Source organism: Taudactylus pleione, unplaced genomic scaffold, assembly GCF_031769625.1.
Source record: "Taudactylus pleione unplaced genomic scaffold, aTauple2 ptg000078l, whole genome shotgun sequence".
NCBI classification, from domain to species: Eukaryota; Metazoa; Chordata; class Amphibia; order Anura; family Myobatrachidae; genus Taudactylus; species Taudactylus pleione.
Window position 1 is genome coordinate 4,797,858 of NW_028284480.1, and position 18,788 is coordinate 4,816,645.

The 18,788-nt window shown below is 43.4% G+C and overlaps 1 protein-coding gene across 1 annotated transcript in view; it reads right to left on the reverse strand.

Moving 5' to 3' along the window:
- Positions 1 to 5,400: 5,400 nt before the first annotated feature.
- The window catches only part of LOC148532392 (retinol dehydrogenase 12-like), a 76,128-nt gene continuing 62,740 nt past the window's right edge, over positions 5,401 to 18,788 (reverse strand). Inside the window, exons 5-6 of the transcript XR_015877733.1 lie at positions 12,238 to 12,494; positions 5,401 to 5,575 (exon numbers count right to left, since the gene is read on the reverse strand). The gene's annotated coding sequence lies outside the window, so the exon portion shown is untranslated. The remainder of the gene's footprint in view (positions 5,576 to 12,237; positions 12,495 to 18,788) is intronic.

Consider the following 18,788-nt stretch of genomic DNA (forward strand, 5'->3'; position numbering starts at 1 on the left):
CTCTCAATCAACGCTTTTCACCTGCACTTCGGGCTTCATCAGGATAGGAGGACAGAGTAAACAGCCACAGGCGTATCTTCCTTCACAATCCTCCTTCATACAGAGGAATTGCATTGTTTTATGTAGTTTGTCATATATGTAGTATGTTTTTTATGTTGTCTACTGGTAGTAGCTTGTGATAAATTTTATATATATTTACATATGAATGTGGACCCCCTCTTATCTAATTTATATCTAATTTTATAATAAACTAAGCTATTAGATTTACTATATGATTTATGTACTTTTTCTCAACTGAAGCACCAGGGATACTCCAATCTCTCACCTATTAATATACAGGGAAGATGAACCCCTGTTACATCATCCCCAGGCAGCATCACAGAGATTCATAGAGTTATAGCGCAGCCATCTCACCCCCCCTTTACTTTTTGTGTGTCTGTCACCAGATAACTCAGAGTTATTCTTTGTGTGAAAAAAAACACTGTATAAAGGTTTGTTTCCAAATGTGATAATAAGATATACTCACCTGTGCCAGAGGAGAATATGATTTTTAAGAACTTAAATCCCATAAACACTAGTTTACTCCTTTAGTTCCTTTTAGTGAGTTATTATTTCTCAGAGTAGATATACAGTAAAAAAAATAACAATATATAATTTTGTATTGTTAGCGCAGGATATGAATGGTGTTTCTGGATTGTTGACAGACTACCTGCTTGTATCCTTTTAAAAATTCAAATTAAATATAAATGATTAAAAAGAGATGACAATCTATACATTATTTAAGTAATTCAGAATTACATTCAGTTGTCATATAGACAATCATTAGGTCGATATTGCATATGTTGGAGCCCTGTTGTCGGCACCAGTATGCCAACAACATTGCTATGCTACTTAAAGTAGTTTACCGGCATTGCTAGTATAACTTTAATCATGCTGCTTTTACAGCATGTTTACGGTTATATCAGTGACACCATTAAACTGCTATAAGTTGTATATTCTTGTCTGCATATTGGTGCCGGCAATAAGGCTCCCATAATTATTATACCCCTTGAAATCTATATTCCTATTGCTCACCAAATCAGATGCCCAACTCTTTAATTCCTTTAGCTCCTTTATCTGGAAAAATAAATTCCCATGAATTAGCTTTATGAAATTACCATAACCCATTACCCATGGGGACATTAAACCCCCAACTTTCCGCAAACACTATTTCTGCCAAACTTGTCTGTCAGTCTTTCTACATATTCACGAGCAAGAAATTCCTGCTGCAATATTAGCAAATTAATTTAAATGACTGATGACATAGGGAGGTCTGATATATAAATAGGGGCTTGATGGTGCTCTGGCATATAAAGGACTTGTGGAGGAGGGGCTGTGTCATGAGTGGGCTTAGACATTCATAGGGGCATGTGGAGGAAGGTCTCTAGCATATAAAGGGTCATGAGTGGATCTGACTTAAAAAGGGTCATGTGGGGATGCAATATAGAAGACTTTGGTATTTATGAAGCATGTGGAGGAGGGGTGATCAAGCCCGACGACAAGGGGGGGACTAGGGGCACAGCCGTACCAGGCCCCGAGATTCTAGGGGCCCAAAGACAAACCCAGCTGTAACAGCTGCCTGCTCTGCTACAGGCATGTACGGGCCCCGTCACTGAATGGTCTATCACAGGCTCAATGGCATAATGTATGGCAGTGCAGCCGGTGCATTGTACCGGGGGCCCGTGGTAATGAGGGTGCCCGCATAGTTATTGACAGCAGAACTGTGAAGAGTCAGACTGACTCATTATAGTACACTGCCATGGGCCGTAACCTCCCATCTCCTCTCTGAAACTGCTGTTGCCAGGGGCCTGACGTCACAATGTAGTAACCGGCCTCGGCGCAATGAGGCCGGGAGACTGGCGGTATTACCTGCGAGCAGCACCCATAAATCCATTTTGGCAACCAAAACTTTACAGATAAAATGGTTATAACTATACAATGGTATTGGCCATGCCACCTGTCCGTGAATTTGGAAATAAAAAGGTGGTAGCCCTAATTGAATTCATGTTTTAAAGGAATTGCAGGATTGGTGATTGTATTTACTGATCAGATTGAAACATAATGATTTATCATAGGTGATCAGAAAGGCTTATAATTTGTCCTTTTCAAAATAATATTATTATTAAGAAAGTAGCAGTTATGATATATAACAATTATGTCCATCTACTGTTTGGGAAAGAGCTGTATTACAATTCACTTTTCAAATAAAGTTACTATATATCAAAGAGGAGTGATTCCCAATCATATTAGGCATACAATAAAACTTTATTATACTTTATGCTGTGTTTGTGTTTTTTTTTGGTTCACAAATAGATGTTAATAAATTAAGTGTTGCAGTGACCATGTTAATAAGAAAAAGTGCTTTCAATTAGACCAAATACTTGTTAACAGGGTTCAGAGTACTTTCAATTAAACTAAATAGTTGGTAAATCTGTGCCATGTGTAAAGCTTAATGATTAAAGGTGAGGTTTAATTAAAGATAAAATAAAGCAGAATTACAACTCATCAAGCAATTACAACTCATTATCAATTAAAAAAGTGTAATTCACAAGTCACAGCCTGTTTCCCGCTCTACAAACACTAGGGCAGTGCTCTGCATGCAGAGGCCCTGACCTTTACACATAGACACAGCATAAACAGAGCCGTAACTAGGGTAGTGCGACCTGTGCCATGGCACAGGGCACCGCAGGGCAGGGGGTGCTGTTTATGCCTTTCAATTTTCCTGTTTATTATCATTCTCACTTGTAGCTTCCTCTTTTTTATCCTCAGCATCTCCTGGCTGCCTCAGGAGTACCCCTATCTGTTCCCTGGCCCTTCCCCATGAAGCCATGGCCCTTTTTCAGGTGCACTATCTTATATCCCTATTTAAAAATGGGGACGCCAATGCTCTCTCTGGCACAGGGCACCAAAAAGACTAGTTACGCCTCAGAACAGCTGCTTTCAGTGGCCTCCAGCACCATCCTCCAGATTCTGCTCTAACAGCAGTCTCCAGCATCCTGTCCAGCTTACTGTACATCAGAGATAGTGAGTTATTGGTGGGGGCTGCTTGTTTAGGGGGACCCTATTGAGGGGAATTGTGTGACACTCCTCCCTCTCTATTGCTGTGTGTGTTTCTTTCCTATTGTCACTGTGTGCCTGTGTGTGAGTGGGAAGCTTGCTGTTTTTCTTATTTTACTCTCTCCTCTGTGTGGGTGCAGTATGATAGGCAAGAGTGCTGCCTCTAAAGCTTCACAGAAGCTTTAGGCCTGTAAAAAAATGCAACACTAAGTTCACTCAGGCTCACTCAGAGGGGGCTCTGCTATGTGACTCTTGTGACTCGGGGGAACCTGCTCCTGTGGGGGCTACCCCAGTCCTGGACCCCTCTCCTCCTTGGATCTCTACTGGTGTCATGTCAGATCTTTCTGCGGAATTAGCAGTCACACGCAGGGAGAGGAAAGCATCTAGGGTGCAGGGTTCCAGTTTAGGTTCCTTAGCAGCCTGGTAAACAATTAAGCTGGCCTGGGCTCAAGCCTTAGCCCGATTTATGGATAGTTTGGTTCAGGTGGTGGGTTTATCCTTGCAGGTTCATGGGGCACCAAGAGTTCTGCCAGCGATTTTACAGTCCAATGAGTCGGAGGAGGACTAGTCGTCCCTTTTGGTGGAAGGAGAATTACTGCAAGAGGAGGAGTTACTTCCGGAGGAGGATCCTCAGGAGGCGGAGGTGGGCCTGTAAGGGTTGGAGGACTCTCGCTGTACATCAGGTACTTAAAGTAAAGGATGCGGAGTCTCCAGCTCAGACGTACCTTTTTGCTAACCAACAAAAGTCTTCTATTACTTTTCCCATTTCCCAGGAGCTTGATGGCCAACTGGCGCTGGCTTGGAAACATCTGGACAAGAAGTTCCAGATATCTAAGCACCTTCTGTCCACCTACCCCTTTCCTACAGAAAATAGGGTTAGATGAGAAACTCCTCCACCAATGGATTCATCAGTTTCCTTACTCTTTAAGAAGACTACCCTACCGGTTCCAGGTGTAATTTCAATGAAGGAAGCTTCTGATTGTAAACTGGAAACAATGTTATAATCCATCTATACTGTAGCTGGGGTACTTCTCCATCTGGTGTTAGAAGGCTCTTGGGTCAACAAGACTACAGAACGGTGGGCTGCAGAGTTGACTAAGGGTTTGTGTTCTGGAACACCAAGGTCAGAATTACCCATCTTAGCTGAGCACATCAGAAAGTCGGGAATCTACTTTGGGGAGACTTCCAGGGATGTAGGCTTGCTTGACTCCCGGATTTCAGCTTCAGCGACTGCTGCTCACCGAGCACTCTGGCTCCACTCCTGGCAGGCTGACACTAAGTCCAAAAAGGCGGTTGAGATGTTACCATTCTCTGGGGATACTCTCTTTGATCCCGAGTTGGACAAGTGTATCTCCCAGATTTAAATCTGTTTCTCTGATTCCACAGGGGGCACTGGAGGCCCACCCTGTGCTGCTTTCTGCTTCATGTTGTTGCAGTGTGATTGTTTTGATGTCCCTGTTTGTTCTGTTCTTCCTCCTTCTCTAGAGGTTTCTCCTCTCCGTCTCCTCTCAACTCAGTTTCTATAGCTGGGGATGGGAGGAGCATAGAGGGGGAAGAGACAGTCACACTTGCAATTTTTCTTAAAGTGCCAGCTCCACTCTACACCTGTCTATACACTGCAGTCTTGACTCCAGTTTCCCATTTGGAATTAGTGAAACAGATTTAATGGAGAGTACCAAAATCTTGTTTTTACAGCCAGAAGACGTATAAGGGCTATAAAATGTAATGCACGCCATAAAAAAAAAAGCTCATGGAAAATTAGTATACTTATGCCCAAATACTACTAAGATGTGTATGGCTCTGCATTGGCAGCATATACTCCTGGTTTACATCAGGTATACATCACATATACTCATCAAGAATCCCGCACCTTGATATATCTCCCGCAGTGTATGACCCAGGGACAGGGCCAGTTTAACAATGGGGCGGATGGAGCTACAGCTCCAGGCCTCCACATAAAAATAGGCCCATCAACATGACAGAATGATTACCAGCTGCCTAACTGGCCATAAATTTTAGTATTTAAATAGTTTTTCTAGTTTTCCTTTTAAAAAAAATTATGCAATTGTTCTATTTCTATGTAGTTAGGGAGACATTGTGTCTCATAGTGTACGTGGTGTACACACCAAGGTCACTCTGACCACACCACACCGCACCGATTACAGCTCTTCCCCTTCTCAGTATAGGCCCTTGAACATTTTCAGCTCCAGGCCCATGTGGGCCTTAATCCGGCCCTGCCCAGGGATCACAGTGAAAGCTTAGGTGGTCAAAAAGGGTTCTCTGAAAGAATTTAATATGGGCCGCAAATGTATTTTTACAAGGTTATTCAATCAAAATATAGCACAGTGGGGTAAATAACAAGAATAAAAGTTCATTGTGACAATGAAACTCCAACTCCTGCATCATTTAAAGATGTCCGTCAGAAGATGCCAGTGACAATCTGTGGTCCAGTTCATGTCAGTTTATAACACCTTGTCACCTGTACAAAGAAAGAAACAAGTCACTCATTAGACACATTGTAAATGCAGCTGTTTGGTTGTAGCCAATTGTGGGTAACTTTCGTCCGTCAGTCACAAAACTTGGCAAGTATTCAGCGTGGCATATTTAACTAGTATGTTACATAACCGACCTATTAAATGTCATTGTACCTGGTCAGCTTGGAACTAATTTTTGAGGACATTCATATTGCATATCATATTCTTAGGGCCAGATTCCACTGAAATTGTAATTGAAAAGCCCCGGCTGACCAATTAGCCCACCGTTAATTACCTCGGCTAATTGAATCCAGCTCTTAATGTTAGAGAAGCACCATAACTCTAATGTTCTAGTTTTCTTTTTCCTTACTGTCCTCCATGTCTCTTCTTTCTCTAATAACAAATCATCCAATCAGTTTTCTTGTCTGAATCCAATCTATATATACATTGACTTTCATTTTTCCATCATATATATTATATATAATGCCGTTTGCAGTATCATTTATAAAATATGTATTGTAACTGTCTTATCCCTTAGCCCCCATACTTCTCTTTTCTGCAAGCCATCCCTAATCCTGATTGCATTTTATAAAATATTTAATAACATTTAAAAAAAAAAAAAAAATAAATTAAGCATAACCAGGAGCTGTGATATAACATGCTGGCATCACCAGCATGACACATTAGATAAGGTGTTGTCCAAATACTGTAAAAAAAACAAAAACAAGATGGGGAGACTAATTAAATCCTAGTTTAACGAGGCCCCTAATTACACTATTGCTTTTATCTTTCTCTGCAGTGTAGACAAGCTTTACCTTGCAAGCACATCCTGATAAGTAAGGCATTTATATGAACTGCTGAGACAAAACATTATTAGCGCATTACAGAGATGTGGAATTTCATGCTCTTCCTTTAAAAAGCTACGGATGTGTCCTCATACATCTAGCTGCCTTGCCTCTAAACAGCCCTTCTAGTTGCGGCATGCCGTGGTGTGACTCGGTAGTGCCAAGTGTCTTTTCGTGTGACTTTTTACCTGCAAATGCGTCTTATTCGCACGGCGATTATGCGAATATTTAGCACAAGCAGCTTCTGCTAATTAAAATTATATGCAGTATGCCTATATTCTGTGAGTGACTGCACTTGTATCTGCATGCGAAATGCTAAGTTACAGTGTCAGCAGCTGTAACACTGTAACGTAGCGTTTCATATGCAGATACACCCGCAGTTGAACACAGGACTAAAGCTGGCCACACACTAGACCAACTTACATCCAACCAGCCAACTAGTTGATTGGTTGGAATGAAAATCTGGTAAGGAATGGGAGTAAAATGATGACCAGCAATTTGCTCCTAAATGCCAGAAAACAGATGAAAATGGTCGTTCAGACAAGTTTGTTAAATGTTTGATCTAAACTATTTGTTCAAACAACAGTTTTGGTCCATTTTCCAGCGTTTGGAAGCAAATTGCTGATTGTATTCCTTACCAGATTTTCATTCTAACCAATCAACTAGTTGGCTGTTTGGACAGATAATCTTTAGATGTGTGGCCAGCTTTAGGCTTGCTGCATATTATTTTAATCAGCAGAATCTGCTTGTGCTAAATATTCGCATCACTGTGCGAATAAGACACATTTGAAGGTTAAAAAGTTGCATGAAAGACGCTCGGCACTACCGAGTCACACAGAGCTTCCTCGATATGTGTAGCGAGACTTGTAGTACACGGAGGATAGATGTATGTGGACACATCTGTATTCTAGCATAAAGATATTAATTAGACAACAGAATTTATTTGGAGTTACCCTGAATAATTTTTGAAATTCTATGTTAAATTGTATAATGTTACATTATTTTTGGCATACAGGTAAAATGCTGATATGAATGAATTTATTACTATATGTCTTGTGTATATTTGTATATAATTATTTTGTGAAGGTTATTTAAAATATATCGCTGCCTGTGACATTCAAAGCTCATGTAACGACAGGTGATGTTTCCAAGACATTTGTACCATCCCCTCACCTGACGAGTAAAAAAATGTGCTTTTGCTGGTTTATGGTTTATTACATCTGTAAGCACCAGCAAATTCCTAAGAGTAAAGAATCACCCCCCCCCTCTCTGCGCCCCTGATTACTCATTGACACATTTTAAAACATCCACAGGTGCGGGGTTTTTGGGTGCCCTAGGCAACAATTCACCCACCGCTCCTGCTCCCTCCGAGTCATAATTAGCCAAGCATTAGTGTCCCCAATTTATAATATGCCACACAGCAGAGTCCAAAACTATTAATATGCTATATGGAAATGCCCCAACTAATATGCCACACAGCAAAAACAGAAATCATAATTTCCCACTGGTACACTGTCCCCAATTCAAAATATGCCACACGTTATTGCCACAAATTCTTTATATGACACACAGCTGTATCCATACTTATGCTACACATCAATGCCTCCAATAAATAAAACATGGCATACATTTGTGCCCCAAATGTATTGTGTCACATAGTCTTGAATTACACCATATAATTCCCCAATACATATGCCACACATGTGCCCCAAATTCTTTATGTCATACAGATGTGCCCCAATACATTATGCCACACATCCGTGCCCCAATACATACTCATGCCAGACATCTGTTCTTCAAATACATTAGCACCCATTAAACCCCCACACACGGGCATTTCTAGAGAGGAAGGGGCACGTGTGCCGTCTCCGACACAGACCCCCTCCACTCCGTCCGGCGGCCAGCTGCGCACTGAGCAGTAGACTCTGGGCACTAGAGTGTGCTCAGAGTCTATTGCGCATGCACAGGTCACAGGGAAAATGGCCACGGCAGCCATTTTCCCTGTATTGCGCATGCGCAAACGATGGGAAAATGGCTCCGGCGGCCATTTTCCAGCCGTTTTTTTCAGGTGCAGACACCAGAGCCGACGTGGGACTCCGGAGAGGTAAGTTTTATGGGTGCAGGGTGGGCGATGCGGGTCCCCCCTGGTCCCAGGGGCAAGTGTGCCCCGCACACTCTGCACTCATTGTAAATACGCCCCTCACCCCACACATACATTAACCTTTTCAGTACTCATTAATACGCACTCACTCTGCCAGAACTCATATACACACACACACTCGCTCTGCCAGCACTCATTAACCCCCCCCTTCCTGGAAGGGTGCAGCCAGTTGCCTTTGCCCGCCCTGGACACCTCCATTGCACCCACAGTACACCTCCTGGCCTGCCTAAGCCTGCTTCAAATGAGCGTGGCTTACAGCGATGGGCAGTGTAGATGGTGTGCGCTCAATCCTGGTGGGAGTAGTATGTGTGCAGCAGCACTCGCCATCATCCATCTAGGTGATCGGAGTTTAGTCAAACTCGCACCGTGAGTGTCGCTGGTGCTGACAGGCAGAATTCAGGGATGGGCACACAGCCAGGGAGCCTGCAAACCTGCAGGGGCAGCTCCTCCTTCTAGTCTGGCCCATTGCTTTGTGATATGCAGGATGGACGCGGATAGCAACCTGGAGCCTGTTAAGCTGGCCTGTAACATTAAGCAATGCTGCAGGGTTTGCATAATGAATGGCACATATGAAGCTGTGAGGATTAATACAGACTGGATGTAGACGGGTTATCTATTTAATGATTTAGTAGTTGCCCAGTCAGGTGTAATGATGCGGTGGGGTGCCAAGACTGGAGTAATGATGAGGTGGGGTACCCAGTCTGTTGTAATCAGTTGGATTAAAGTTTTTGTCCTAAGTCAGCTCCTGTACCATATGAGTGAACATTGCATGTACTGAACTGCGGAAAGGAGACAGAATTGCACACTACATTATGTACTATGCACGCAGCCCTGACACTGATGAATGAAGTCCGCCAGGATCACTCATTCCCCCAGGAGCGAATTTCTATATCTCTACTACATGCAACAGGGACCACCGTCAGCACATATTTCGGCTGCAGATGGAGTTATCCTACTCATCTCTGGTTTTATATGGCTCATTTGATGCCTGATCTAGTAAGTTTATGAAGAAGTGATTATTTGCATTTCGTCCAGTTGCGCTGTTGTGTTGTGGAAACAAAAACATGACAGAATCAAATTAATTGCTGCTGGCTCATGCTTATCTGACCCTGGGCTAGGACTCTCTGCAGTTATAGGGGTCTATGTACTAAAGCCTTGGCGATCGATAAAGTGGACGGAGATAAAGTACCAGCCAATTGGCTCCTAACTGTCTCTTTACAGGCTGTGTTTGAACTATGTCAGGAGCTGATTGGGTGGTACTTTATCTCGGTCCACTTTATCGCTCTCCAAGGTTTAGTACATAGACCCCCATGGTATCTTGTCTGCATGAACCAGGAGTGTAGGGGCGTAACTCCCAGAGACAATGGAGATGCCTGCCTCCGGGCGCCAAGCCCTGAAGGGGCTCCTCTATCTATAGCATATACAGCAGCACTTGTGTGGTTCACATAGGAAAAGAAGTGTGACTGCTGATCTTCCACTGCAGCTCTGTAGCTGTGCACCCTCTGCTGCAGCATTGTTCAGCTTTGTCCAGGGAGCTCCTCTAACACCTGCACTAGGGCACTGGAAGGCTCCCATCTGATACCCCTTAGCCTGCACTGCAGCAAGCGACGGTACACCCACCACTGCTGCTGGAGAGTGACACCTATCTGATCTCCTATCCCAGGATCCACTAGTACAGTCACCTGCCGGTAACCCTGATTCTGCTCACAACACATGGCGGCTCACCAGCATATGCTGCTGCAGACTTGGCTGAAACTCAGTGAGTCTGTCTGACTCTGACCCAACAGCCGTTGTCACACAGTATACCTATACCTGTGAAACAAAATTTACATATCAGGCATAATTATATATGAGCGTCTGTGCTTGACCTTGTAAAAGCCACAGTGAAATGCACATTGGTGTCCTACTGTGTGTTCGATGCCTCATGTACAAATTGTGGATACTACATAAATATGATTGCACCTATGCACTAACTTTAGGAGAACTATCCCTGGGTTTTGATACTGCAGGACCCTGTGTCTTGATACCAGAGACTTGGCAGCGCTGAATCAGGCACAGACACTCACATTATACAACTATACCTCATGTGTAAATCATACACCTCTAGACCCCATAGAATCATATTAATACATTCTTTTTGTGTGTAATTGCTCGGAGATTATATATTACACATACACACAAACCAAATTATTTATGAAGGGGGGGGGGGGGTTGTTCGCCAGACTCAAACTTGCCTCCGGGCGACTGGGATGAACTTGTGCCTCTGCAGCAGTGCATATTGTGGTATTATGTCACAGGGGCAAAACCGAGATTCAAGGCATCAAATATCTACATACAAAATGACACAAAGACACATTATTTGGCTGCCTCAATCCATAGTACCAAACAGGTAACTGAGTCGGCAGTCTCTAGATCCCAAAGGAACTCAGCATGAGGCCTGACCTCCAACATGCACAAATTGTTTGCGCAGCTTTTCTCCCAGACTTTTTCCGTTAATGGATGCACTCCTGAGACTCTCCAATGAAATCAGTCCCGCAGTGCCTACTAGGAGAACGTAAGAATACTGTATCTACACTGCTATATTAAAGGGGCATAGTGATACTTTATAACAGGGGGCACACCACCCAGGCTGCATCAGTACTAATGTTTACACACCTGTTATATCCCTGTATCATATGATACTTATTGTTCCATCTGATTCAATACATTTAAGACCTGGTTGAGCTATATCACATGTGGACTAACCACCATCTGCACCAAACAACTATGCAACGCATTTAACACCTTATGCACTCTGACCAAGTGTATGGTCTACTACTAAGGGGGGGAGATCACACAACACCAATTCCACCCAGTGTTATGCTGGCATACAATTCCGTTGCTGCTACTCTGCTAATACCCCAGAACCCCCATAGCCTTAATCCAGTTCTGCCCCTACTCTTCTGATTCAGTCAGTATCTGAAATATGTATGAGGGGATGGCTGACTGCATTTACAACCTCCTGCCTGGCTATAGTTACACGTCAGTATGTGTCCATGGCTCCGGTAGCAGCATTGTGGCCAGGTGCTCAACTCCTGCTGCCTGCATCGGTCTCCCACTCCAGGGACAACGTGCTTCTGCCAATTGGAGGAGCCAGCTCTCTGTGTGTGTCTCGAGGAAGGAAGTGGCAGGTGCTACTGTTCCCCTGCCTGATTGATAGGCACTGAGAACCAGCCTGGAGCTTCTTTATCTCAACATATAGGGTAGGACCAAACCAGATAGTGCTGTCAGTACTCTATTCTCCTCCACATTCTCCTACTCGGGTGAGAGTTTTTGCAATTCAGAAGAGAGCTATGAGACATATAAAGGGGAATGAGGGGCTATGGGTTGGCACATAAAGGAGCACATGGGGGTTCTGGGCTAGCATAAAGGAGCATGAGGGGGTTCTGGGCTGGCATATAAAGAGGCATAAAGGGGCTTGGAGGCCGATATGTTGAAAGTATTGTCCTGTTCAGGGTGGCAAAGATAATTTTCTCCCTGGGATTAATTTGGTCTAGAACTGTCCCTGCCTTTAGTTATGTTAATGGTATTTTTTGAAGATTTTATTGTCAAAACTAGTTTATAAGCAGTTCATTGTGTATTTCTTATTGTGACCCAATTCCCACACATTTTTTCAACTGACCTTTTTTTTTGGCGTCTTAATTCAGTTTCAGAATAATCTATTACTCACTTGAAGAGCATGGAAGAAGTATCAGGGACAGTCTGCCATGAACATAAATAAATGATTAGTTATTGCAATATGTGAATGGTATGGTGACACAGTGGTTAACATTGCTGAATTACAATCTGTTTTCTTAACATGACACTTTCTGTGTGGAGTTTTCATATTCTCATCTTCGTATGGATTTCGTGTGGGCATTTTTCTTTCTTTGAACGGTCCTAAAAAACACAGTTAGGTCAATTGGCTTCTGATAAAATTAACTCTAGTATTTGTGTGGTAGAGAATTTAGGGGTCAATCCAATTAGGTGCGAATTGCGAGTTGCTATTTTCCCTTCGAATTCCCATAGTAACTTAATTTTGCAATCCAATCAGCAACTCGCACTGAATCAGTCAGACTGAAATCACATTTTTCCATTCGCACCTCCCTGATGGTGAGAGATAGAAAGTAAAAAATCTTTATTTTAAGGTTAAAATCTCGGGACACTGTGCTGAACCCCTTGGACCCCCCCCCCTAATGACTAAGTTTCCAATTAGCTTAATTAGTCCAATAATTACATGTAATTTTTTTGGGGAAAAAACAAAAACTCAAATTACCCCAAAATCACATTTTTCGTTAGTTTAGGCACCCCAAATTTAACTACAATATTTTTTAATTGAAAAATTATTTTTATAATTTTTTTACATTTTTCAAGGTGCCCTCAAAGTACCCCAAAATCACTTTTTTCCTACTCTTTTTTGTTGAATTAATTTGAGATTAAACAAAGATTGTTTTTTTATAATTTTCTTGCATTTTATTTAAAAAAAAAGCACAAATCAGCCATTTGAAAACCTACAGTACCTTCCTAATGCCCACAAACAGCCTTCTATGCGGTCCTGCTGACAAAAGTATCCATTTTGGAGGGTCCAGGATGGTCTCCCCACATTTTCATGCACTTCTCTCAAATCTCATTGACAGTCAATTCGCAAACCTCTGCTGCGAGTAGTGCGAATAAGCATTTTTAATTGGATTGCAGTATTCTCAGATGCGCGCTTCTGTGCGAAGTCTGCAAGTTTCAAGAAACGAACTCGCTCCTCGCAATTCGCACCTAATTGGATTGACCCCATAGATTCTAAGCTCCACTGAAGCAGGAATTAATGTGATTAATGTTCTCTGTAAAGGAGTGTACGAGGTTGGTGGCGAAATTTAATTATAGGACACCTGTAAGTCTCATGTAAACCCCTATGACAGTGATTCCCAACCTCGGTCCTCAAGGCACACTTAGTGATATCCATGCTAAAGCACAGATGGTTAAATCAAAATAACTGAGGTACTAATTAAGTCACCTGTGCTCAAGTATGGCTATCCTTAAAACCTGGGCTGTTAGTGTGCCTTGAGGACCGTGGTTGGGAACCCCTGCCCTATGAGATAGGTAAGAACATTGTCAAGCTAACATATAAAATAGAGTTATTGAAACTAAGCAATAGTTTACCATCTCACAATTATATAATCTGATCAAATTTTTGGGGGGAACTTATATTTCTGGAGATGTGCTACCAAGCATTGTAGCAATGCTCAGCTAGGTATGTATTGGCCAGTTACGGTTACTGCCGTCATCACAAGTTTAATAAACACCTCTACGTGATGTGATGCAATATTAGCGATATAAAAGGACTTGCTGTGCTTGATTTACGCAGGTAAGTGACATCATACGCAGATGAGAAGGCAGCAGTGGGAGTCGCTATGCTTGGGCGATCTTTGCAACCATTAGCTTATTATTACAGCTGCGTTGCGTACAAAATCGCTACTGTGATCACCATCCATCTCTGAATCAGGTGTAGAATTGAATTGCCCCCTTTTTGTTGTAGTTCACATTATAAAATTAATTTATGTAGGGGCTTCAGGGAGTTTAGAACATTAAAATCACCACTTCTTTGGTTGGAGTAATACATTTTCAGCAGTTTCCCAGGGATAAAGCAAAGCTATGTCCCCATGCCACAGACTGTTTAGATCTGCCTGTGCAATTAATTCACTTCTGTCCTAAAGAACAGAGCTGAGAAATGTTCTGCATACTGTATCTTGTGGGTACAGCACAAGTGGCTGCCATGTAAAGTTCTTAGAAGTGGCTAATTTACATATTGTCTCTGCAGGGTAGCTCCATTGTTCTGATGAAAGCATCATTTTAATGATCAAATTTATGAAAGATACAGTTTACATAACCATCATTACTAGCAGAATTTATACCGTTTTGCTGCTACATATTTCCAAAACTTTTATTACAACCACCTAGATTATTATCTTTCCAAGGAGCCATTTTCACATAAACATGCTGGCATTCATGGACAATAATAATTAGGTTAATTACATTTTTGCAGGCACATTGTAGGGCTGTTTTGATGTAATTAATAAAACTTGATATACTGTAATATAGTTCTCTAGCATTGCAGAAGCATTACAAGTCACTGAATGCTAGTTATATTCTCGTTCACAGTAATAAAACATGATAGATTTAGTGAACAATGCAAACATCTCTGTCCAAAGAAATAATTTCAAGAGCAATGTTCTATCGGTCAGTAATACTGCTTTTAGACCTAAATCCTGGGTCTGACCAGAGTTTTGGAACTCACTTCAACAACAACCTGCACCCTTTAAAAATGTGTGTGTCCAACAAATGACCTGAAACCTTTAAAAATGTATCTAGCTCTTTGCAATTTTCCAGTGCCCAGAGGAAGCAGCTCCCCAAACTTTGTTTTCCTCCTGTCCTCATCCATTTTTATTTGGCAGTGCATCTGCTGAGCTTCATGTCTCCAGTGAGGGGGTAAGTTAGCCATGCTGCCTAAAATCACCACTTCTACACATTTTTCACTCTTGGAATGTTGGTGTTTTAAACTCCCATTAAACGGTAGCCTGTCAATTCTCATCTCAAACGCCTACGCTCCGCTATCATTTTCCTTTAGGAAAATCACTGGGTAAGGGAGCTGGGTCTGCTCTGAGTGCTTTGGACCTGTCTCTCAGCCTCTTTTTGTGCCAAATCTAGAAGGGCTGCCATTATTTTCCACAAACGCTTGCCTTATACAATCCTTGTCAGGTTGTTGACCCAGAAGGTCGCCATGTAATAGCAGATGTAGAAATCTTTAATACTAAATACACCCTAATGATTGTTTATGTCCCGCATATCAATTCACAACCTTTTTATATCCAACTACATCAGGTTATACATAACTTTCCTTTATTGGTTGCAGGGGATTTCAGTGCAATTGATGATCCTGCTTTAGACAAATCACCCCCATTGCAGAGAGACTGAACCTCTCTCCTGGAGACATATTAGTTATCTTAAAACTCATCACCAATTAACAGATCCCTGGCGACTTTTTATACCTTACATTCAGCAGTTTACCATTCTTGACTACATAACCATAGTCAATGTTCTTGTTTCTCTAGTACAGCGGACAGATATTTATGATAGTCATATCAGACCATGCACCCATATCAATACCTTTGACACCTTCCTGCCACCAGTCTCCTGACTGCTTTTGGCGATTTCCACAGAATTTATCTCATTCATTGGAGTTTAAGACATTGTTACGTTATTGTTAGGTGGAATTTCTCAATAATAATATCGATCATTGTGAAAATACCCAGCTTTTTTTGGAGTCTTCTCAAGTAGTCATGTGGGGCCATATTATCAACTGGACTACTGCAGAAACTTTTCAAGCGTGATTCCCAGCCGAGAGACGCCTCACTTCTAGCTTACAAATAGGCCAAAAAAACTTTTGGCACATTTTCTCTTGGTCCAGGCTAAGAGGGATATCAGTAATGCTAAAAACAAGTATTATAGGTGGAGAAACAAAACTGGTAAAATATAGGCCTCTATGTCCAAACCATAAAGGAAGAGAAAATATGAGATATGGTAAGAATTTACCCTTGTTATCTCTATTTCTACGAAGTCCATAGGGTTCCACAAGATACCTTGGGGTATAGGCGGATGATGTCAGACATCGGGCACCACATAGTTAAAGTTTTCAGCCTCCCAGGATGCACTGGGGTCCCCCTCCTATACCCTGCCCCCGAGCCATGGCAAACCAGTTACGTAACAAGCCATAGGCCGGAGGAGGAGAAGAAAGAGAGAGAAGAAAGTCTGGAACACACAAGAATCACATTCTCACCAGAAGGAGACGGAAAAACCGGTGACCAGATCAAAGCCCATCTGCAGTACAGGTGCGACAGGGCCGGAGTCCTGTGGAACCCTATGGACTTCATAGAAATAGAGATAACAAGGGTAACTTCTTACCATATCTCATATTTTCTACTTCAGGGCTCATAGGGTATCCACAAGATACCTTGGGGATGTCCCATAAGTAGTATCCTTTAAGGGTGGGGACGTTCCTGTGCTGGAATGAGAATCCGCCGCCCAAAGCAAGCATACTGAGAGGCGAAGGTATAGAATGCATAATACCTTACAAAGTTATAGACAGAAGACCACGTGGCTGCCTTGCAAAGCTGAACAGCAGAGGCACCACGTCGAGCTGCCCACGAAGGACCCACAGACCTAGTGGAATGAGCCCTAACAGAGTATGGAACAGGAAGGCCTTCATGAATATAAGCCTCAGAAATAGCCATGTGAATCCATCCTGCCAAAGTTTGCCAGAGTCCGACTTCCTAAAAGAATTGGTACGGTCAACATAAAACTTTAGAGCCCATACCACATCTGTGGTGGCCTCACCAACCGAGAGGTCTGGAGAATTAAAGGCCGGCACTATGATTTCCTCTTTAATGTGGAAACTAGATACCACCTTCGGGAGAAAACTAGGGCGAGTGCGAAGCACCGCCCTGCCCCTATGAAAAATGAGAAAGGGAGGCCGACATGAGAGAGCCCCCAATTCTGAAACCCTTCTGGCCGAAGCAATGGCCAGAAGAAATACAGTCTTAGCTGTAAGCCATTTCAAGTCCACTGAATCCAGTGGTTAAAATGGCGGTCTTTGGAGAGCCTTCAGGACCACAGCCAGATCCCAAAGAGTCACTGGAGGAACAAAGGGAGGCTGAATACGAAGTACACCTTGCAGAAACGTGCGGACATCAGGAAGAGTAGCAATCCTACGCTGAAACCACACTGACAGGGCAGAAACCTGCACCTTCAGAGAAGCAAGGCGAAGACCGTGATCTAAACCCGCCTGCAGGAAAGCCAACAACCTGGATATCCGAAACACCTAAAGGATCATAGCCTCTAGAGCGACACCATTCAAAGAAAGTATGCCATACCCGATGGTAAATTCTTGCAGACGCAGGCTTCCGAACTCTGAGAATGGTGTTAACTACAGAGCTGGAAAAACCCCTGGACCTTAAGAGGGCAGTCTCAACAGCCACGCCATCAAAGACAGACGACCCAGGTCCGGGTAATGGCAAGGACCTTGAGACAACAGGTTCGGACGTAGAGGCAACAGCATCGGAGTGTTTACGGAGAGACTCCGAAGATCTGAGTACCAGTGCCGTCTGGGCCACGCTGGAGCTATCAGCAGGAGCCTTCTTGCTTGAATTTGCGTATCACTCGAGGAAGAAGGGAGAACGGAGGGAAGAGGTACGCAAACAGGAGGGTCCACCGGACCGACAGAGCGTCTACCAGAAGTGCCTCTGCATCTCTTATTCTTGACCAGTACACAGGTAGCTTGTTGTTGTGTCGGGAGGCCATGAGGTCCATCTCTGGAAGGCCCCACTTGTTCACCAGGAGTTGGAACACCTCCTGGTGAAGAGACCATTCTCCTGGATGCACGTCTTGACGGCTGAGAAAGTCTGCATCCCAGTTGAAGACTCCTGGTATGAACGCTGCCGATATGGCAGGGAGATTGCCTTCCGCCCAAGCTAGAATGCGGGACACCCCAGTCAGTGCCGCTTGACTGTGGGTCCCTCCTTGGCGGTTTATGTAAGCCACTGTGGTGGCATTGTCTGATTGCACCTGCACGGGTTTTCCATGCAGGACATGTCTCGCTTGCTGGAGAGCTTTGAATACTGCCCGAAGTTCCAAGATGTTTATCGGAAGCGCAGATTCTGCTGGCTTCCACCTTCCCTGGAAGAAGTGTGGACCCGTCATCGGTCCCCAGCCTCGGAGACTGTTGTCCGTTGTCAGAAGGACCCAGTCTGCAACCCAAAAGGGGCGCCCCTTGTTCAGGTGAGCAGTGTGCAGCCACCAGGCCAGAGACAGTTGTACCTCCGGGGAAAGCACCATTGTCTGTGTCTTTATACGATGGGGAAACCCATTCCATCTGGAGAGGATCAACTTATGCAGGAGGTCTGGAGTAAAACTGGGCATACTCCGACATGTCGAACATCAACACCATGGATCCCAGTAACCTCGTCGCCAAGTGAATACACACCCGGCCACTCTGCAAGCAACTGCATACTTTTGCCTGTAATGCAGAGGTCTTTACCTCCGTCACAAAGATCCTCTGTTGTTGAGAGTCTAGGAGGGCTCCAAGATGGAGCAATCTCTGTGAGGGAACCAGGGAGGACTTCTTTCAGTTTACCAGCCAGCCGTGAGTCT